This window comes from Martes martes (assembly GCF_963455335.1).
Source record: "Martes martes genome assembly, chromosome: 13".
In the NCBI taxonomy this organism is placed as follows: Eukaryota; Metazoa; Chordata; class Mammalia; order Carnivora; family Mustelidae; genus Martes; species Martes martes.
The window spans coordinates 66805046-66828173 of NC_137901.1; the positions used below are offsets into that span (position 1 = coordinate 66805046).

The 23128-nt window shown below is 43.3% G+C and overlaps 1 gene segment (V, D, J or C); it reads right to left on the reverse strand.

The window, feature by feature from the left end:
• Positions 1–16842: 16842 nt before the first annotated feature.
• On the reverse strand, positions 16843–17304 carry LOC308354286 (putative non-functional immunoglobulin lambda variable 1-50). The segment is given in 1 exon: positions 16843–17304.
• Between the last annotated feature and the right edge of the window lie 5824 nt (positions 17305–23128).

Below are 23128 nucleotides of genomic sequence, written 5' to 3' on the forward strand. Positions count from 1 at the left end.
TTTTGTTTGTCTTCCGATATCAGTCCGACGTTCCCACTCCACTTTACCTGCCCACTGGTGTCTTCTGCCCCCCGTAGAGATCCAGACGTGTATAATTTTGATCTCAGGCTCATTTCATGGGTGATCGGAGTTCTTTGGTAGGTAATCAGCTCACTTTAGGGTACAGGTTGAAAAGGTGCCTCCTCCTACTTCCCCGCCATCTTTTCTCCCCCCCCCCCGTGCAGAAGCTTTTTACTTTGATGAATCCCAAAAGATCATCTTTGCTTTCATTTCCCTTGCCTTTAGGAATGTGTATTGAAAGAAGTTGCTGTGGCCAATATCAAAGATGTTGCTGTCTATGTTCTCCACTAGGAAGTTGATGGATTCCTTTCTCACACTGAGGTCATTCAACCATTTTGATGTTATCTTTCTATATGCTGTAGGAGAATGGTCCAGTTTCATTCTTTGTATGTGGCTGTCTGATTTTCCCAGCTCCATTTGCTGAAGAGTTTCTTTTTTTCCGTTGGAAAAATGTTTTCCTGACTTATCAAAGATTCGTAGACATAGAGTTGAGGATCCATTTCTGGGCTATCTATTTTGTTCCCTTGATCTATGTGTCTGACTCTGTGCCGATGCCATGCTGTCTTGATGATCACAGCTTTTTAATATAGCTTGAAGTCAGGTATTTAGCTTTGTTTTTCTTTTTCACCATTCCCCTGGTGATTCAGGTTTTTTCCTGGCTCCATACAAATTTCAGGATTGTTTGTTTCTGCTCTGTGAAAAATGCCAACGGTACTTTGAAAGGATTGCATTGAAAGTGTAGATTGGAGGAGTCTGGGTGGCTCAGTGGGTTGAACCTCTGCCTTTGCCTCAGGTCATGGTCTCGGGGTCCTGGGATCAAGCCTCGCATTGGGATCTCTGCTCAGCAGGGAGCCTGATTCTCCTTCACTCTGCCTGCTTCTCTGACTACTTGTGATTTTTATTACTGTCAAATAAGTGAAAAAAAATCTTAAAAAAAAAAGTGTAGATTGTCCTGGGTACAATAGACATTTTCACAGTGTTTATTGTTCCAATCCATGAGCATGGGGTGTTTTCTCCTCTCTTTGTGTCTTCCTCAATTTTGTTCATTAGTGTTCTGTAGTTTCTAAAGTATAGGTCCTTTTCCTCTTTGGATAGATTTATTCCTAGGTATGTTATAGTTTTTGATGGTACTATAAAATGAATCAATTCCTTAATTTCTGTTTCCTCAGTTACATTGTTAGTGTATAGAAATGCAACTGAATTCTGTGCATTGATTTTGCATTCTGCCACATTGCTAAATTGCTGTATCAGTTCCAGTTATTTGGTGGTGGAGTCTTTTGGGTTTTCCACAGAAAGTATCTTGTCATCTATGAAGAGAGAGACTTTGACTTCTTGTTTGGCAATTTGAATGCCTTTTATTTCTTTTCATTGTCTGATTGCTGATACTAGGACTTCTAGTGCTATCTTGAAGAATAATTGTGAGAGTTGTCATCCCTGTCATGTTCCTGATTTTAAGGAAAAAGCCTTTAGTTTTTTTTTCACATCAAGAATGATTCACTGTGGGCTTTTTATTGATGGCTTTCATGATATTCTCTCTATCTCTACACTGTGAAGAGTTTTAATCAAGAAAGGATGCTGTATTATGCTGGATTTTTCCCTACATCAATTGAGTGGATCGTATGGTTCTGGTCTTTTCTTTTATTAATGTGCCTATCACATTGGTTGATTTGCCAATGTTGAACCGTGCTTGCGTATAGGAATAAAGCCCACCTCGTCCTGGTGGATAACCCTTTTAATGTACTATAGCCAAGGTCTTGTTGAGTATTTTGGCATCCATGTTCAGTAGGAATATTGGTCTTTTATTCTGCTTTTTGATGGGGTTTTGCCTGGTTTGGGGACAAGGGTAATTCTGGCCTCATAGAAAGCTTTTGGAAGTTTTCCTTCTATTTGTATTTCTTGAAACAGCTTCAGTAGAGTAGGTAATATTTCTTCTTTAAATGTTTGGCAGTATTACCCTGGGAAATGATTTGACCCTGGATTCTTATTTTTTGGAGGGTTTTTGATGGCTGTGCCAATTTCATTGCAAATTATTGGTCTGTTTATATTTTCTATTTTTTCCTTATTAATTCGTTCAAAGAACCAGCTCCTAGTTTCATTGATCCATTCTACCATTTTTCTGGTTTCTATTTCATTCTGATGCTAATTATTTCTCTTCTCCCGCTTTCAGCTTTACTTTATGTTCTTTCTCCAGCTCTTGTAGGTGTAAGGTTAGCTTCTGCATTTGGGATTTTTCTAATTTTGTGAAAGAGACTTGAATGGCTATATATTTCCCTCTTAGGACCACCATGGCAGTAGCCCCTGGTTTTGACCCAATGTGTTTTCTTTCTTTTTTCTTTTCCTTTTTTTTAATGTTCAGTTAGCTGCAATATAGTATATCATTAGTTTTTGATGTAGTGTTCAATGATTCATTCTCATTAGTTTCAATGAATAGTTCAAGTTCTTCTTTAATTTCTGGGTTGACACAATCATTCTTTAGCAAGATGCTCTTTGACTTCCAAGTGTTCAGGTTCCTTCCGAATTTATTCTTGATTGTGTTCCACTTTAAAAGCATTGTGGTCTGGAAATATGCAGGGAATAATCCCAATCTTTGGTATTAGTTGAGACCTGATTTATGACCCAGTATGTGTTCTATTCTGGAGAAAGTTCTGTGCACACGCAAGAAGAATGAGTATTCTGTTGTTGTAGAATTGAATGTTCTATATATGTATATACAAAGTCCATCTGGTCCAATGTGTCCTTCAAAGCCTTTGTTTCCTTGTTGATCTTCTGCTTAGATGATCCATCCATTGCTGTGAGTGGAGTGTTGATGTCTCCTACTATTACTGTATTATTATAAATATGTTTATTTTGGTTATTAAATTGTTTATATAATTGGCTGCCCCATATTTGGGGCATATATATTACAATTGTTAGATTTTTTAAAATATTTTATTTATTTATTTGACAGACAGAGATCACAAGTAGGCAGAGAGGCAGGCAGAGAGAGAGGGGGAAGTAGACTGCCCGTCAAGCAGAAGCCTGATGTGGGGCTCAATCCCAGGACCCTGGGATCATGACCTGAGCCAAAGGCAGAGGCTTTAACCCACTGAGCCACCCAGGCACCCCACAATTGTTAGATCTTCTTAATGGATAGACACTTTAAGTATGATACAGTGTCCCTCTACATCTCCTAATACTATCTTTGGTTTAGAATCGAATTTGTGTGAAGGGAGGATTGCTTCCCAGCTTTCTTTTGAGGTCCCGTGTCATGGTAAATTGTTCTCCATCCTCTCAGTTTCAATCTGGAGGTGCTTTAGGCTCAAAATTAGTCTCTGGTTAGACAGCATATGGATGGGTCTTGGCTGTTTTTTATTTTTTTTTGTTTTTTTGTTTTGTTTTGTTTTGTTTTTTGTTTGTTTGTTTTGTTTTTGTTTTTGTTTTTTTTTAATCCAATCTCAAACACTGTGTCTTTCCATGGGAGCTTTCAACCCATTTACATTCAGAGTAACTATTGTAGGACATGAATCTGCTGCCATTGTATTGCCTGTAAAGTCCTTGTTTCTGTAGATTTTCTCTTTTTCTTTCTGGTCTATGTGACTCTTGTGGTCTCTCTTCCCTTACATAACCCCCCTCAATATTTCCTGCAGGGCTGACTTGGTAGTCACATATTCTCATTTTCTGCCTGTCTTGGGTTCCTTATCTCTCCATTCATTCTGAATGACAGCCTTGCCTGCTATAGTATTATTGGCTGCATGTTATTCTCATTTAGTACCCTGAATATATGTTGCCAGCCCTTTCTGCTTTGCCAGGTTTCTGTGGACAGGTCTGATGTTATTCTGGTGTCCCTCCCTCCAGATGTAAGGAACCCCCTCTCTCTTGTTTTTCTCAGGATAATACTTATTTATTTATTTATTTATTTATGCATGCTTCACTATTATTTGTCTGTGTTTTGATATATTTTTGTTGATTTTGGAATAGATCCTCTCTGCTTCTTGGACTTGAATGCTTGTTTCCTTCCTTAGATTGGAAAATTATCAACTATGATTTGCTCAAATACACTTTATAGCCCCCCACCCCCTCAGAGATCCTAATAATTCTGACATTGGAACATTTCATGGAATCATGAATCTCTCCAATCCTTTTATCATGTTACTAGTTGCCTATCCCTGTTTTCCTCAACTTCCTTCCTTTCCATCAGCTTATCCTCTGAATCACTAATTCTTTCTTCTGCCTCACTTACCCTAGCTGTTAGAGTATCCAGTTTAGACTGCATCTCATTTTTAGTACTTTTTAGTTTGACTGACTAGATCTCATTTCTGCTCTTAGATATTCTATATTGTCAGTAATGCTATTTTCAAGCCTACCTATTGCTTTTATGATTGCTATTCTGAATTCTATCTCTGACATCTTTCTTATATCCATATCCATTAATTCTGTGGCAGAGGACATTGTCTCTGATTCTTTTCTTTGTTGAGAGCTCCTTCTCCTAGTCATTCTATCAAGACTTGGTCAATTGAATGAGCAAAGTCCAGAATATCAATGCAACCCAAGCAAGATACAACCTAGCAAAATCTGGAGTAGTCAGAAACCACCACCGGGAGTGGGGGGGGTACCCAAATGAAACACAAGAATAAAATTTTAAAAAGAAAACAAAAAAACAAAAAAAAAACAAGTGAGTGAGTGGAAAGGGGGCTATAATATCTCAGAGTGGACAAAACAGGGTGTTTTCAGTTGTTCCTGGGTATATTTTTGTCTCTGTCTTAGAGTACACTGCTTCCCAAAATTACAAGGAAAGTCAAACTTGTATATATACAGAGAGAGAGAGGGAGAGAGAGAGAGATGAAATTGAATTATGAAAAAAGGGATGACAATAAAGATATATCCATAAAAATGTAAGTGAAAAAACACAAGTTAAAAAGCTATTAGTAACATGACCTGATATAATAAGCATCTAGATGAAATGAGGAAAAAAAAAGTAAAAAGAAAAAAAAAAGAGGAAAAGCATAAGAGAAAGAAAAAAGAAAAATAAAAATTTATCTTAAAAATAAGCAAGCCCTGAGGCAACGCCTGGAGTGCAATATAATATTTTCCCCTGGTGTTGGGATTCTACACCCTTATGGGGTCCATAGCATTGTAGTCCTCTTCTTCTTCCAGCCTGTCTTCTGGGGGAAGAAGACACGTATCCCTGCCTGTATGGAGTTGCCCTGCCCCCTGTCAGGAGGATGGGCTCAGTGGGAATCGGACCTCTGTGCTTTTGTTCCCTGGTGGGCTTTCTGCACCTCTTCAGAAGATCAGAACAAAAATGGTCACACTCAAACCTCTGACCCAGAGCACTGAAATCACAGTCTGTTCTCTTCTCTAAACCCACCAGGACAAACAGTCTCCATTTCTGTATCTGCTGTGGAAAACCACTGCCTCCTGTGAGGCATACCAACAGTGAGTCTCTCAGAGGTCATTTCAGACACCTTGGGGTGTCCCTGATTTTTATGTTTCAGAAACCACAAGCGGCCCTGGGTTCACACGTGCACCTGCAGTTCCTGGATCCTGTCTGGGTGCTGCTCTAATGTCCTTTACTGACCACTACTTCTCTGCAAGATTTTACCTGTGCATGGATGCAGGCGCCTGTTTTTTCAGGCTGCCCAAGAGAGAAGTGATTCTCAACCATCCTGGCTTGGAGTTTATGATGCTCATAGCTGAGACACTCTTCCTGGGCTTGCTGACCATAACCTGCATCCAGGCTCCACTGCTTGGGTACTCTGCTAGTCCAGGAAGCCCTTTTGGCTCTGAGGCTTCTCTAGAGTTATCTAAAACCAACATTAAGTATATGATTCCCCCAAGGGCGCTGTAAATTCACTATATTATTACAGTCTGCATGGGTTTCCCTTAGAGATTCTTGTGTGTTACTGTGTTCTTTGTTGATACCCTTGTGGTGTGAAGGTCTCCTGATAGATTCTCTCACCCTCATGGGACAGGCCCTGGAATCTCCTATATGTCCATGCTATGAGAATATAATGCTGGTTGTGCTGGTGTTTATCCTGCAACCCATTCTGGGTTTTAATTTTCTTATTGTTGTATTATTGGTAAATTTTGTTTTCTTATAAATCCATGATTTATTTATACCCTTTTAGTCAACTTTATATTTGTTCGGCATTTGAGAACTGATATAAAAAGAACATTAGAATATATGGAAACAACCTCTCTGTATTATAGATTCTTACGCCACTATTGGATAAGGTTCCCCATGGTCTGTCATCTCCAACATCCTGGGCTCTCATTCCTTGGTTTTTTAATACTTCACACACTGGCCCTGAAAGAATGCAGAACTTTCTGGGAATTGTTTTAGAATTATGACATTATTTGTGACAATAGGACTGTAGTCCAGAGGTTTCACATAAAAAAAAAAAAACTGAGGTTTATCCAATGTCATCATAAATAATGAAGTAGAGAGGGAATATAAGCTGTAAAAAACATCAATCCATCTCAGCTAAGGTTCCACAGCTCTGGGAATGATCAGGAAATATTGGGTCTCAAGGACAGAATATCTATGGAGGCTGGAAGAAATGTAAGTGGATTGCAGGTGGCACATGATGGACTTCTTGCCATGGAATTCTTGGTATCCCCACCTCACCAACACCAGCATGTGTGAGCAGATAGTTGCTCCTGAAATCAGACTGATCTGGCCTCATCAAGAGATAAGTAAGACAAGCTGTGTTTGTCATATAGTCACTACTCAGCTTCTAGTAACAGTATCAGAGGTAGTTACAGCTTGAGATAGCGTGGGGGCATAGGTGCGGACAGGACAGGATTTAGACAGGAGTGAAAGGGAGACATTTATCTCACTTCACCATGTAGCAGTAGATCTTGGGGACATGGTGATTCAAGCCAACTGAGTGACAGCCTTAATTTGTCCTCACACTGAAAACCCAGAGGTGGTCAAGAAGGCCTATTTGACAAACTCAGTGGCAGAAAATCAGGCTGTGACCTGGGAGCTCAGTCAATGCTGTTCTAGCTCGCAACCCAGGGGTTCTCCAAGAGAGCTCTTACTATGGTCACCCCCATTTTACTAGTCTTCTCTCTGCAAAAGGGGGATTCTAGTTTTGGATCTTTATAACAGCTTCATGAGCAAAGTGATTTCCAGCAAGTATTACAGTTTCTTCTCCCTGCACATCCAAGACATCTCTTTACACCCAGAATTATTGCAAAACTCCAGTGGGTACCAGAAGAGAGGCAGCCGCAAACAGGCCCTGTGGGATCAGGAAAAGGTCCTCATGAGAATCCCCTTGTTCTGTGTAGTGTCAGGTGTAGGAAATCACATCCACAGGACTACCTCACCTAAAGTCTGTGGAACAGGCTCAGGGTTTTTCTAGCATTTCAGGACCCAAATCTCCCTCCCATGTGTAACCACTCTTCCCTGACATCACAAATGAAGGCTAAAGTACCCTGGAATTCTTCCTGGGCCTTGTTCTCACACAGCATCTCACATTCTAGTGCCTTGTCCCTGGGACTCAGTGAGCCTTGACCAGTCCTGAGAACAGGAGCTCAGGGGGAGGGGGAAGAAGAGGTATCTGCTCTGACACTTGGAAAGGCAGAGTCCATATTGTGGAAAACTGTCCACCTGCTGAGATGGTCCTCCTGCTCTGACCATGAAATCTATGTAAAGTAGATTGGCTTTTGGAAGAGAACTACCATGTAAACAGGCTTCCCCTCCCCCCCCAGATTGGAACACTAGCAATATTTCTGTATCATAATGAGTTTTTTTTTTTCCTTGTCAGCTTTTATTTTTATTTCTCCTGAGATTTCAGATAGGTTGCACAGGAAATTGGGAGGAAGGGCATAATGATCCAGAAGCCACTTCCAAGTACAGTCAGTATGTATTGTTATTTTATATTGGAAGACAGACAGCATCCAAGGCCCTAGGCAGGCTGTTATTTGTCCCACATCCCTATCTGTATGTGTCCCTGTTACCAGAACCACTGATCCAATAGAACAGTGATAGTCAGCCTCATCAGCTGCAGCTCAGAGATAAGCAGAAGTTCTGCACTGGCTGAGGCTTCTTTGGATCCAGAGACGTGTCTGGGGATCCCAGAGCCCTGATGGTTATCTGAGTCTTTGTAGTAGTACAGCAGATACCAGGGAAGGCTCCCTGGCTTCTTTTGGAGCCAGTATAGTAGCAGCTCCCAGCACTGAAGCCACTGGGCAGGGTGCAAGTGAGTCTGTTTGTTGTTTCTGAAGATGCAGAGAGGGAGGGCTGCTGGGTCAACATGTGTGATGGAGCAGGGAGCAGGTTAAAGTTTACATGAGTCTGAGCCAAGGAGACTCAGCATGAATCTCTCATGAGTCTGAGATCAGTTGGAAGACTGCCCTGTGACCTGAGACCTATCCCTACATCCACAGTGAGAGAAAAGCATGAGAAAGACAGGATTCCAGGCCATGGTGACACAGACCCTGGTCCCCACAGTAAGCTAGGCTACCCCAGGTTTTTTATCCTCCACCCTCTGCCACAAGTGGGGCTGCCCATGCAAATAGGTCCATCCACTGACTTCTTAGAACCTCCCTGAGCCCTGGTGGTGGAGCTCTGCTCATACCATACACTGGGGGGGGGGATGGAGTTTGGCTTCAGCTCTGGGGACAGCCCTGGGAACAAGTACCTGCTGAGACCTCACAAAGGTCTCTGCTCAGGGGACTCTGCCGACCAGAGAGGACACAGCTGCTGAGTCCCCATCAGGGAGCACACCATCCAGCACACAGGTCATCAAAGACCATACTTGGGACCTGGAAGTGAAAGACAGAGTGTCAGAGTAAGACAGTCGATGCCCTACCTACAATACAGGCTGATGACCAAGGAGAAAGAAAGGCCCAGGTATCTTCCTAGGGACCCTCAACTGATGCCAGAGCCCACTCTCCTGTGAGTTGGGTGAGAATGGTAAAGAGGGAAGAGGTCAAGTGTATGGTAGAAATGACCTGGGAGATTTCTATCTGTCTCCCAGCAGGGACAGAGATGCCCATACTTTTCTTGTCTCTTCCTTCATTCTGATGGGAGTGGGACACTTCATTCAGAGTATTCCTCATCTCTCTTGATTGCCCCATTCTCTGTATTAACCATGATTTAACCCTTCTGATTTCCAGTTTGCAATTGGAGACCGGGGGCCTGGTCAATTTCTGCTGTGGAGACATCTAGGGCCATGAGAGGAAGGGATTGATGGGACCCAGGGAGCCCTGAAAAGAGGGTACATGCCAAGCAGCCATGTACTAGGTCCACAGCTCTGGGCTCACCCATGTGGCTCATACACATGCTACAACACCCCATAATGGTGCTGGAATAAGTTACACCAGGCAATGTCAGCACAGGGGGCAGGTCCTCCTTAACAATTGCCATTTCCACCATCACCCTCTTCACAAATGGGACAGATCACTCACCGCGGTGACCCTCACTGAGTTACAACCTCCTCACCACCATGCTCCCTCAGTTTCCTCTATGGGCTCCTCAGATACTGACTCAGGGACCCTCTGTCATTGCTTATGTTAGTGGAAGGCTGTAGCCTGAGACCTGGCCCCTGAAGGGGAAGGTGTCCTGCTGCCAGTGCTGCCTAGGGACAGAGGCCTGGACCAACCACATCCCATTGTTTGGAAAGGCAGAGGAGCTCCTCCCTCTGGCCCTATTTTCCAGTGAAGCAGGTTCAGACTTCTGACCCCACCCTGTATTCCTCTCCTGTCCACCTCCAGTGGGGATGTAGGCCTGCATCAACAAGGACCAAACAGGAAGGAACTGAGAAAAGCCTGCTCTACACTGTCAGTAACACAAGGGTCACCTCTCTGGGACCCACCACTAAGCACCACCGTGCCTGCAGGATCTGTTAGAGCTTATATCTGAGGGGAAGAGGTCTTCATGAAGAGGGCGGGGGGTCAGGATGGAGCAGAGAGCCTGGTGGGAAGAGAGACTGAGGAGTGAAGGGGGTGAGGAACAAGGGCCCCAGGAGACCCCAAAAGTAATTTTGAGTGGCTGAGCCAAAGCTAAATGACAGGGGGAGTGGGTTTCATACTGTTTTCTGGCCTGTGCAGATTCTCATCAGAAGATAACATTCACCACCCATTAGATTAGAAAGTCCTTTGGTGGTGGATTTTTCTGAGGAGGTGTCATGGGAGAGGCCTGGAGAACTGCAAAGATGCCCTTGACTATCCCCAGCATATATCTTCTCAAAGAAAACCCTCAGAAAGTTGTTATGGTTTGTTATGTTTTCTCCTTCTCTCTCTCTCTCTCTCTCTCTCTCTCTCTCTCTCTCTCACTCACACACACACACACACACACACACATGCGCACCCCCCCACTTACGTACACACACACACACACACACACACACACACACACACACGAGATGTGGGACAAAGAATCAGCTGTGATGGGCATAGGTACTATAGTATTTCATACCACGAGAGATGCTGACTTTGTTGTAAGTGTGTCAAGTGTCTTCCACTTGTTCCATGAGTTCTCTGTGTGGTCACTTCCCTTCCTGTGGTGAGTTGTCATGAACTGATCATAGAATGTAGGTCATTGGGTGTTGATATATTAATCAGAACATACATTAAATCTTATATTTTTTGGATTACATAAATACGCTATTAACACTATTATTGTGTGTGTGTGTTTTCTGACCTCCACATTCACCAAAACAGAAACATGCTGAAGAAATATTATGATTTGTCTGTCTAAATTTCTCAGAGAATAGGAATCCCTTCACACACAGGACAAATTCCTTATGAATTCCTGGAGAGAGAATGGACATTAAGTACAGAGACTTACTTGCATACTATGAATAAAAAAAGTGATGTATAGAGACAATGCAAAAGGCATTTACAGAAAATGATAATTTTTGAAAGAAAAAATGAGAGTTTTCAAATTCAGTTCTGAATACTCTTATCTTTAAGATGTATTGAGATATAGTTAACAAATAAATACTGTGTATATATAATGTGTATGACATAATGAGCTAGATCACATCCAGAGTAATGACAAGTCCCCATGGACACATGGCCCCTTCTGTGCAGGACACCATGTTCTTTCCACTGATGTGACTTTCTGGTGACCATGGATCCTCTTCCCTGTGGACTCTTTCACAGCTGAAGGTTGAAAGGGATCTCTGTAGGGATAGGAGGTCATGGGAAGGGATGTTGGTCCTACCTCCAGGGTGTAAAGATGGGCTAATCTTCCTTGTCCATCAGTGTCCCCTCACACTTGGTCACTACCATCATTTACATAGACTTAACACAGTGACTCACTCCTAGGAATCATTTCTGCAATCACACTCCACAGATCTTCAGGAAGCTGTAACAAAAGACATTCTTTGCAGCATTTTACTTAAAACTCTGAGTCCCTTAACCAGGGCCTGTTGCAGGAGAGCATGGCCTGTGATGCTGTTAGGATCGGCATTACAAATGGAGGGTTTGAGAAAAAAAGGGTTCACCCTCAAAACAAGTGCTATGGGGTCTGATGGAATATGACCACAATTTATACGCTTGTATCTGAACATATATCCACTTTCTACCATGGTTTTGCCAGAAAGATAGATTTCAGCCAAAAAACATGCAAATAAAACTCTGACCTCTTTTACCAAAATAAAATTAGCAGGTGCTTTTACAATTAGAAACAGTCTGTATTTCTTTGCCCCATATAATTCCATGATTTGTATTTTGGGAAGAAGAACCCCTGAGTGGAAGTTTGTCCAGCTCTGGGTGTGAATGAGATGCATGTGGTCAGAGGAATTCTATCATGAGAAATTTATTTTCTGTTTCTTCCTCAGATGAGACTACCTGAATTTCAGATCAAGGCCCGTGGGTGGGAGTGAGCCTGGCATGGCCCAGAACTGCTCTGTGGAAGGAATGTCAGAATGGTCAGGGACTGGCTGCCCCTGGAGCTATTGGGCTGCAGGAGGAGAGAGAGGACATCCCAGAGGCTCAGGAACACCGAGAAGCCCTGTCAACAGTGGTTTCTTTTGAAATGTGGCCACTCAGCTTCCTGCCATCTCAGTCCAAGCTCTGTAGACACCCTGGATACACGGGGGCTAAATCAGGACCACTGTATCCAACTGTACCTCCTTGCTCTGGGAGAACATTCAGACCAAAGGCTGTATGGCCCAGGCAAAAAGCCCTGCAGGATGATGTTCACTCCTGTGTGATGAGGACTCTGTGCCTGGCTCAGGGCACTTTCCATCATGTTATCCCACATGTGCTGTGAACAAAAGGACAAGTGAACTTTTGGAAAGTCAAGTTTGTTTAATGGATTTAAAAACTAGTGACAGTATGAAATACACATTAGAAATCATCTCAGTGTTTCTTTTGATTCTCGATAAAGTATGGCTTCAGCCCTTTCTTCTCTGATCACTTCAGTGTGGGCTTTGTCTCCTTTAGTTGCCTTTCTCCCATTTTGTTTCTAGTAGAATCCTTATTTCTCCTCCTAGACTCTGTATGTCCTGGGATGTAACAAAATGAGCATGTTCTAAGGCTGTTTCCCAGCACAGCCTTGCAGACCCCACCGAGGAAGAGAGGATCAGGGTGTGGAGCCATCTGGCTTGATCCTCCAGTAGGATTGCTGACCCCCTGTTCTGAGGCCAGGATCTCATCTGGAGCTGAGTCTCAGCCTCCTTGACTGTTGTGTCCTATTGATCCCTTTTTCTCATCAATAAAGTGAGAGGTATATTTAAGTACTCGTCAACTCTTAATGCATAAAATAATGTTCTAGAAGCATTTAAATTCCAACAAACTATAGAACCCCAGGTCCTGAAGTTCATGTTAATTTATCTAAAGGAAGTTGTTGTTTTCTGTGCTTTTCCAAAGGGAAAGGTTTGTAACACATAGACAGCAGTGAGAAGGAAGGGCCTGAGCTCATCCTCACATGACTTTCTTCTAGTAATTGTTTGACATTTCAACCGGCACAGGTGAAGTTTCACCAAGTGTTAGAGCAGAGTAAGCAGACACGTGCATTCCTAGAACTCCAATGAACATTGCCCTGAGTCAGGGGATGATCGTATTTCTCAGGAATGTGAGGTGGAAGTCATCCTGCATCAGAGATGGGTCCTCACACGGCCCTAGCTGATGGAGTCCCCTCCCTTCACTGTTCCCAAGACCTTGTTTCCTCCCTCTCTTCCCATTCTCTTCCTCAGTCACTGTTTCCTTTACGTCATGGGGACCCTAACTCTCCTTCACTATGTCACCTGCTTCCCCAGTCCAGAATTCCTAGTCTGATTGGGGGCACCATCCACAGCCCCTGCTTTGCCACTGCCTTCTCCCCTCCTGTTCCTTCCTTATGGATGCAGCACTGGGATGTCATCACAACACCTCAGATTCCAGGGTTCCCTTGAACCCCTCCAATGCTCCAATTTCACGTTGACCTCACTCCTCACTCTCCTGGGGCACAGCTTTTCTGTACAACATGTTTAGCTTCTGTGTCCTCCTACTTCCCCCACACATTATCAGTACCCTGGGCATGGGGACCTTTCCTCTTGTGTCCACATGTTTCCCACATCCCTAGAAGCAGGTTTATCACATAGTAGGTGTTCACCAAATGTTCCGGATGTGCATTATCTCCACAGTCAACTACTCTTGAGTGACACAGCTGAACACTGTGTCCCTGGTTCTGCCCTGACTTCTTGATATAGACTCAACCATGTCCCCTGAAAACAGTGTTGAAACTCCAACCCTCAATAGGACTGTATTGGATATAAGGCACTGGAGGAGGTAATTAAGGTAAGTAAGGTCATAAGTGTGGTACTTTTATCAAATGGGGCTGATGTCTTCAGGAATAGATTAAGAAAAATGGTGAACACACAGAGAATAGGCCATGGTGAGGGCCCACAAGAATGCAGCCATCTGTAAGAAAGACCTAAGGAGAAATCAAACCTACAAAACCTTGAACTGGAACCTCCAGTCCCCAGAAATTGCAAAAATATATTTCTGTTGGTTAAGCTATATAGGTTAACCCTATGTTTCTGTGTTATCACATAATGGCAGCCCAAGCAGACTGCCACACCTCTCATGTACTCTGTCACCAAGACAACCTGTCTGAGAATCCAGAAATTTATGCTTAATTTCAGAAAAACAAAACAAAACAAAACAAAACAAAAATAGTCAATATATTGATTTCAAGGGCAGGCATGGGGGCAGAGTTTAAAAGGATGATTCTCCTTCTTTAGAGCAATTCCCAAGTGGTAGGTCTTAGACTCCAGGTTTTGGGGAAAAAAAATGAAGGAAGCAACTGTCCTTAGAGAGGAGTGGTGTCTGCACAGGGAGCCCCACCACTGCAGGGAAACAGGTTTTTGCCTACTTCCCCACAGGTCCGGAGCACAGTGTCAGCATGAAATGGTTCTCAGAGGCCTGGAATTAATAATAAGCCTTGTTCTCAGCCTGGAGATCAGTAATTGTCAGGGAGCCTGGGAATCCATTGGAAGCCCTGAAGGTCAGTTGTGATATTAGGATTCTGGGGACTGTTCCTGGTTGCTGCTGGTACCAGTGTGCATAATAACCACTACCAATGTTGGTGTTTCCAGTGCAGGATATGGTGACCTTCTGGCTGGTTGGCTCAACATAGACTGGGCCCAGGACCCTGGAAGGGAGGGGAACAGTGAGAAGATGATTCTGGGATCTAGAGACAAGAAGAAAAAACAGGGCCCATGCACCCTCAGAAGGACTCTTGACCTTCCCTTCCTTGTCCCTGTATCCAGTCATCCATGCAGAGAACAAGGCAGTTGAGGGGAAGAGGGGACCAGGTCATGTTGGAGACGATCACTGATCCTGCCTTCTGTGGCCTCATAGCTGAGCAGATCTGCCCTAATATCTCCCTTCCCCTCTTCATCCACTAAGAGAAGGAGGACCCATCCATTCAAATGATAGCTCATCTCTCACTCTTCACTGGCCCTGAGTCAGGCCCCTCTGCTTGAGGATGTCATGCCTTGGGTTCAGGAAGTTGTTTGTGTGGCAAGTGGATGGAGGGGTGACATTGGTGAGCCCTGAGCTGAGGGCACAGGCATTGCCAGGTGGCTGCTCCCAACTCTGATCATGCCTCAACCCTCAGAAAGGACCCTGAGAACCCCCAGTGTCCAGCCTCAGACACAACATTATGTGATATGTTGAGAAGAGCCCTGCATTACAGTCTGGCCCAGTGCCACTCAGGCTCAGGATGATTCTGTTCATAGTTCTCTTGCTATTGATGGCTTAGGATGCAGGGCATGCACCTCACCATGACCCAAAGCCCTGAGAGACCAGCTGGTTTCTGCTGCTTCCCAGGTCCCTGTTTATTCAAACAGTCAGGTCTGATTTCTAAATGCCATGATTCTGTAGTGTTGCATATGATTATTATACTTTTTCTCGCATTCAGATAGGCCTTGATCTATGGAAGTGTAAAGATGTGTATGTACAATATCAAAATTATCAACACAAAAATCTCCTTTAGAATGCTCTTGGGAGACCAGTAGTGGGAGTTCTCAGGCCCACCCCTCCTCCTCAGCTACAGAACAAACAGAAAGAGATATAGCTTGCAAAGGATGCAGTGATAAAGCTGTCTTTCATTAAGTTAGCAAAATGGCTTTTGGAAAACAACTAAAGATGGGGAGCCACTCACCCGTATAACAACACCCATGAGCACAGTGTTGGAACTTTCAATGCTACCTCCTAATCTGGATGAGGAGTTGTTGGAGGTTGATTTTTTTTTTTGCCAATAGGCAATGATTTAATCATTGTATGTAATGAATACTCCATAAAACCCAACAGAGGGGGGCCAGAGAGCTTCAGGACTGGTGAACAGGTGGATATTTGAGGGACAGTGTCAAGTTCACAGTGGTCATGGGAACTCCAAGTCCTTTGGCCACATGTGGCCCTAGGCATCTATTCCATATGGCTGCTTTTAAGTTATACCCTTTTATAATGGATAAGTAATCTCAGTAAAATGTTTCTTTGACTTGTTTGAACCACTCAAGCAAATTCCTCAAATTCTTGTAGGGGTTGATTGGAAACTGCAATCTATATCAGATGGGTAGAAGCCCAGGTAGCACTTGGGACTTGTGATTGCCAACCAAAATGGAGGAAGTTCTGCAGGACTGATCCTTTGTCCTCAGGGATCTGTGTTATTACCAGCACAGAGAGTCAGAATTGAGTTGAGTTGTAGGGCAACTTCAGTGAAGGTTCAGTAAATGCCACGCATGCATATCGTGTGGATGGTGACTATTCTGAATGAGACATAGCTGTATCCTCTGTCCCTTGTTCTGTTTTCATGCTTTGGTATGGACTGAACTGTGTCCCCTAAAAACCCTGACTAGTAACACTAACCTGTATTGTGCTTATTTAAGATAAAGCATTAAAGGGTAGGATGATGGATAAATGAGATTTTAAGGTTGGTGCCCTAATAAATAGGGCTGGTGTCTTTAGAAGAAAATGTAGAGACACCAGGGGTGAACACACAGAGAAATGTTATGTGAGGACCCAGGAAGAACGCTTCAATCTGCAAGCCAGGAAGAGAGGCCTCAGGAGAAATCAGCCCTATTGTCACCTTGAACTTGGACACTCAGCCTCCAGAATGGTGAGAAAATAAAAATATTTTGATTTATCCACCCAGTCTACAATATGTTATGGCAGCCCTAGCAAACTAGCACAATCCTCAGGGACTCTGCTCCCAGGGCAACCTGCTCCAGCATCTAGAAATGTTCTGCTCAGTTTGCCTACAATAGAAAACATGTGTCTACCTGGACAGACTTTGGGGACAGAATTGAGAAACAAAGACAATATTAGGGACAGTTTGCTCAGTTTGGTTTCAGACCTGTTTTAGGCCAAACAAAAAGAGAAGCAACTGTCTTGGCAGAAGATGGATGCTGCACGAGGAAACCCCATCACTCTGGCGGAAGCAGGTTTTTGTCTCATTTCCTCACAGGACTGGAGCACTGTGTAAGCATTCAGACTGTCATCCCATGCTGAGCAGGAATAATAAGCCTCATCCTCGGTGTGGAGCCTAGTGATGGTCAGGGTGCCTGAGCTGCCAGACCTCGAGCCAGAGAATCGATCTGGGACACCAGAGGGTCGGTTGCTACTATCATAGATGATGAGTTTGGGGGTTATTCCTGGAAGTTGTTGGTACCAGTTCACATAATTACCACTCCCAATGTTGGAGCTGCTTCCAGTGCAGGAGATGGTGACCCTCTGCCCCGGGGCCCCAGACAGGGAGGGTGGCTGAGTCAACATAGACTGGGCCCAAGACCCTGGAAGGGGGAGAGTCACAGAAAGGGTCATGCTGGAATCTAGAGACAAGAAAGGAAACAGAGTTCACACGTCCTCCCAGGAACCCTTCCCTTGTCCCTGCATCCAGTCACCTGTACAGTGAGCCAGCAGGGTGAGGAGGAGAGAGAACAAGGCTATGATGGAGGCCATAATCAATCCTGATGACTGTGGTCCTGACAGCTGAGCAGAGCTTCCCTTCATCCGTCCCTACCCCTTTTCATCCTCTGAGAGAGGGAGGGCCCATTCATGCAAATGAGACCCCCAGCTTTCTATACCCTCACTGACCTGGGGTCAAGACCTTCTGCCTGAGCATGTCTGGAATTGGGTTCGGGAGGGGCTGTGTGGGGTCAGGGGATGGGGAGGTCCCAGCTGTGAGCCCTGAGCAGAGGGTACAGGCAGGGATGACAGGTGGCAAGACCAAGCTATTATTACTCCTGACTCCTCAGAAATGGGCCCCAGTGTCCCCTGGTGTCCAGACTCAGACACATCACTATGTGAAATGGTGAACAAAACCCAACAGAGAGAGCTCCTCCTACCTCGATGCTCTGTACACTATCCCTTCACTTAGGGCCAGGACAAATGTCCCTCTATTGTCCCTCCAAAGCCTCATGCCAGGTTTTATGCTCTACTGAGACCCCTCAGGGACACTTTGCCCATGGCTCCCTGTGTGGTTCATAGGTAGACTGGATTCTTTACCAAAATTTCACGTTGATCAGGATCATGTTCAGATAAGTGATGGGTACCAATGGACACAAGGCCCCCTCTGTGGAGGATTCTGTGTACTTCCCCATCACGTGATGTATCCCTGTTTTCCAGAATTCTCCTTCCTCTGAGGTTCCTAAATCACTGAAGTGAGGAGTGTTTCTGTTCAGGTTGTGGGTAGACAGAGTTATATGTGTTCCTAGAGGAATTAAACTAAAAATTTTTGTCATTCTATCCATGTGTGTGAAACAACAGTTCTGCACACACTGGGGGCAGTGGTTCCCTCCCAAGGTCTGTCTTCCCAGCACACAGACACAAGTCTGCAGGAGCTCTGACAAGGGAAGCTTTGTGTGGAATTGACCTCAGAGCAAAAATGGCAAAGATACCCAAGTTCTAGGAGGAAAGGAGTGACAGCTGAAGTAACTCTGATGGAGATTCAGTGACAGAGTTTATGTGTTAATCACCAGTTAGCTAACTGTGCACTTTAAAAGGGTATGTGTTCCTTTATACAAAACTCTTCTTAGTAAGGTTGATTTAAACTCAATGACAAAAAATATAAACAAACAAGCAAACAAACAAACTCAATGACATTGTTAGTATGAAAATGCAAGTACAGAGAGGGAGGGAGACAAGATATCAGAGAAGTAGGAGGCGCTGTTTCAATTTGCCCCCTTAAGTGAGCTGATTATCTACCAAAGAACTCTGATCACCCATGAAATCAGCCTGAGATTAGAATTATACACTTCTGGATCTCTATGGGGCAGAAGACGCCAATGGACAGGTATGCAGAGAGGGAACATTGGACAGATATTGGAAGATAAACAAAAGGGGGAGAGAACCACCAGAAGCAACCCATTGGAAAGTAATGCCCCAATAAGACAGCGCCCTGTGATTGGGGACCAGCACTAAGTTGGAGTCTGGTTTAAGGCACTCAAAAAGAACAAAAGATCTTAAGGGGAAATTGGGTGAATCAGGCTTTTAGGGACAGGGCTTAAGCCCACAGACCCAGGATGGCTACTGCTGGTGCTGAGCCAGACCCAGTGCAGTGAAGAAGTCAGGTGTTTGTCCCTGAGCTGCTGGCGCACGTGAGAGTGTCTGGGTGGAATCATGCCTGAGAGAGTCTGGTGTGGACACCAGCCAGCACTCTCTAGAACCACAGCCTTTTGCACTCTGCAGGCATGCCATGTTACTGGGGTCTTAGTTGTGCTCCACACACTCCCCTGAGATAGGTCCCTGCAGGAGCTAGCCAGAGCTCTCTAGGACCAGGAGAGTCTGAACACTCCCAGCCCAGGCCAGTGTGAAAATCTCAGTGTGTTATCTCTGGTTGGGACCTCTCTGGCAGTCTGGACCTGCCCAAACAGGTGGTGGCGGGAACCGCTGAAAGCCAGCTTTCTGGACTAGTACTTCTCATGGTTTGGGGTAAAAGCGGGAGCTCCTGCGACCCCTGAGACTGTGACTGGGGACGTGCTCTGCCAGTGGCAGAGGGGGAGTTTATGTGCTCTGGAGCACCCAGAGGGGAACAGACTGAGGCTTCTCTCAGAGACTGAGGTCTGGGTGTAGTCTGCTTTCCTCTAAACCTCCAAAGAACCACCAAAAGTCGCCAAAGGGAGGAAAACAAAACAAAACAAAAACCTCCAGAGAACAAAACCTGAAAAACTGGTTTCCTCAGACTCCAGCCCCTTGATTGTGGGCAGCAGGACTCAATGCTAGCAAGACTGCCTGAAAAACCATGTGGCAGGCTCCTCCCCAGATAACCAGGCAAAAAACAAAAGAAAAAAACAAAACAAAACAAAACAAACAAACAAACGAAAAAAAACAAAACCAAAACCCAAACCAAACCAGGTGACAACGACTACTACTTCATAGATACAACTTTTATTCTTAACTCGTTCCCAATATTATCGTTCTTTTCAATTTTTTAATGACTTTTATCTTATTTACCATCACAATGAGATGTTAAGTACAGCAAACTCCATAATAACCTTTTAACTTGAACATTTTTTGATACATATACCCATGTTTTTCTTTTGCTTTTCTATTTTTTTTTAATATTCACATAAAGATAAGGTTCAAGGAAATCCCCTTTCCCCACTCAATGCAATCCCTATATATAAACCAGTTTTAATCCCCCTTTATCTCAGGAAAGTTGAGTCATTTAACAAAGATATAAAGATACCCTCCCGGGACGCCTGGGTGGCTCAGTTGGTTAAGCAGCTGCCTTCGGCTCAGGTCATGATCCCAGCGTCCTGGGATCGAGTCCCACATCGGGCTCCTTGCTCGGCAGGGAGCCTGCTTCTCCCTCTGCCTCTGCCTGCCACTCTGTCTGCTTGTGCTCACTCTCGCTCCTCTCTCTCTCTCTGACAAATAAATAAAAAAAAAAAAAATAAAGATATTTAAAGATACCCTCCCATCTTTTTCTTCTGTCAGTGTTTCTGTGTATTTGTTTTTGTTCTGGTAATATATAAATCTTTTACTTTGGGTTCATTTTGGCTGTTTTTGTTTATTTGTTTGTTTGTTTGTTTTCTTGTCATTTATTTTTCTCTGTCTTTTTGTTGGTCTGTTTTTGTTTGTATACTTTATAAATCTTACCTTTAGGGTCCATTCGGGCTGGGTCTTCCCTTTTATTTTATTTTTTTTCCTCTCTCTCTCTCTCTCTCTCTCTCTCAATCTCTCTCCTTTTTCTTTTTTCTTTCCTTTTTGGTGGGGACTCCTGATTGCTCAGAAGCATTCCAGAGTGCACCTTGCCTGCACCACAGATCATACATGAGGCTACACATCCCCTCCGCCTTCTCTCACCAAAATAACTAGGAGGAATGCCCAACAGAGGAAAAAATCAGACACTGAGCCCTCTCCATCATATCTATTGGATATGGACATAAACAGTATGTGGGAAAGGGAATTCAGGCTAACAATTATCCAGGCAATGGCTAGGTTGGAGAAAGCCTTTAATGACAAATTGAAATTGATTAGGACAGAAGTGAAAGCCACCAGAGAAGATGTTAACAATGCTCTCAATGAGTTACAAATTAATCTAAATTCTCTAACAGCTAAGGTAACTGAAGCAGAAGATAGAATTAGTGATCTAGAGGACAAAGAGAGAGAAAAAGGAGCAGGAGGAAGCACGGAACAAACAGGTTAGAAACGATGAAAAAAGAATTAGGGAAATAAATGACACCATGAAATGTTCCAACATCAGAATTATTGGAATCCCTGAGGGGGAGGAGAAAGAAAGAAAACTAGAGGATATAGTTGCCCAAATTCCCCATGAAAATTTTCCCAATCTGGCGAATGGAACCAGCGTTTGTGTCCTAGAGGCAGAAAGTTCTACCCCAAGATCATAAAATCTAGAAAGACCTCGAGACACCTCATTGTGAAAATGATGAATCGTAATTTTAGACAAAACCTCTTGAAAACAGCTAGGGGAAAGAGATTCCTTACATACAGAGGAAGACCCATCAGAATAATGTCATACCTGTCCACAGAAACCTGGCAAGCCAGAAAGGACTGTCAAGGTGTATTCAGGGCATTGAATGAGAAGAACATGCAGCCAATAATACTTTTTTCAGCAAGACTGACATTCAAAATGGATGGAGAGATAAAGAGCTTCCAAGACCAGCAAAGCTTAAAAGAGTATGTGACCACCAAGCCGGCACTACAAGAAATATTAAGGGGGATTCTATTAAAGAGGAAAAAACCCAAGAATATCATTGAACAGAAATATATGGAGACAATCTATAGAAATAAAGACTTCACAGGTAGCATTATATCAATAAAAACATATCTCTCAATAATCATTCTCAATGTGAATGGCCTAAATGCACCCATAGAATGGCACAGGGTTGCAGAAAGGATAAAACAACAGGACCCATCCATATGTTGTCTACAAGATATCAATTTTGAACCTAAGGATACATCCAGACTGAAAGGGAAGGGGTGGAGAAGCATCTTTCATGCCAATGGGCCTCAAAAGAAGGCTAGGGTAGTGATTCTCAGATCAGATAAATGAGATTTTAAACTAATGACTGTAGTCAGAGATATGGAAGGACACTATATGATTCTTAAAGGGAATATCCACGGAGAAGAGCTAACAATTGTAAATATTTATGCCCTCAATATGGGAGCAGCCAATTACATAAGAAAACTTTTAATCAAGACAAAGAGTCATATTGACATGAATACCTTAATAGTGGGGGATCAAAACATGCCACTCTCAGTAATAGACAAGTCACCCAAACAGAAAATCAATAAAGAAACAAGAGCATTGAATGACACATTGGACCAGATGGACCTCATAGATATATACAGAACGTTCCACCCTAAAACAACAGAATACTCATTCTTCTCAAGTGCACATGGAACCTTCTCCAGAATAGACCACATACTGGGTCACAAATCAGGGCTCACCGATACCAAAAGACTGAGATTATTCCCTGCATATTCTCAGATCATAATGCTTGGAAACTGGAACTCAACCAAAAGGAAAAGTTTGGGAGGAATTCAAACACCTTTAAGCTAAAGACCACCCTGCTTAAGAATGCTTGGATCAGCCAGGAAATCATAGGAGAACTTAAGCAATTCATGAAAACCAATGATAATACTGACACTTCAGTCCAAAACCCATGGGATACAGCAAAGGTGGTCCTAAGGGGGAAATACATAGCCATCCTAGCCTCCTTCAAAAAACTGAAAAATTCAGAATACACCAGCTGTCTTTACACTTTAAGAACTGGAGAATCAACAACAAATTAAGCCAACTCCACACACAAGAAGGGAAATAATCAAGATTAGAGCAGAGATCAATGAGATGGAAACTAGAGATACAGTAGAATGCATCAATGAACTAGATGCTGTTTTTTTTTGAAATTGTCTAATAATAAATTATTCAATTATTCAATTATTCAAATTATTCAATTATTATTCAATAATAAATTGAAATAAGATCTATAAACCATTGGCCAAACTAATCCAAAAGAAAAGAGAGAAGACCTAAATCAATAAAATTATGAATAAAAAGGTATAGATCACATCTAACACCAAGGGAATAGAAACAATCATTAGAAATTATTATCAACAGTTATATGCCAACAAGTTAAGCACCCTAGATGAAATGAATGCATTCCTGGAAAACTATAAA